Raw genomic sequence first — 461 nt, 5'->3', positions numbered from 1 at the left:
CAGGGGGGGGTGTGTGTGTGCGTGTGACTGTACGTCCATGTATGTACATGTCCATGTGTGTCTGTGTGTCCATCTGTGTCCCCCGTGTTAACTGTGTGCAAGACTGTGCCTGTGTCCCTGTGTGTGTTGGTATCAATGTGTGTGCATGTGTGTCCCTGTGTCCATCAGTGTGCCTGCACGCCTGTGTGTGTCTGTGCTCCCTGCAGCCCCCCCATGACAGTGTCTCAGGTGCTGGAGCTGTTAGTGCCACCTGGCCGCCTGCTGCTGGGGACATTCCTGGTGGCACCTGGTGCTGCTGTTCCACGGCTGGCGGCAGCGATGCCGAGGGCGTTCAGTGCAGCGGTTGGAAAAGGGAAGGCGGGAGCTGCGGCCAGGGAATGATTTTCCTTTTTCTCTTGCTGTTGTTTTAGGCCCCAGCGCTCCCGTTCCGGGGGCAGGAGCAGAACCCCCGCGTGGGAGCG

The sequence above is a fragment of the Antrostomus carolinensis genome, unplaced genomic scaffold (assembly GCF_000700745.2).
Source record: "Antrostomus carolinensis isolate BGI_N321 unplaced genomic scaffold, ASM70074v2 scaffold37989, whole genome shotgun sequence".
NCBI lineage: Eukaryota > Metazoa > Chordata > Aves > Caprimulgiformes > Caprimulgidae > Antrostomus > Antrostomus carolinensis.
This window is presented reverse-complemented; position numbering follows the sequence as displayed.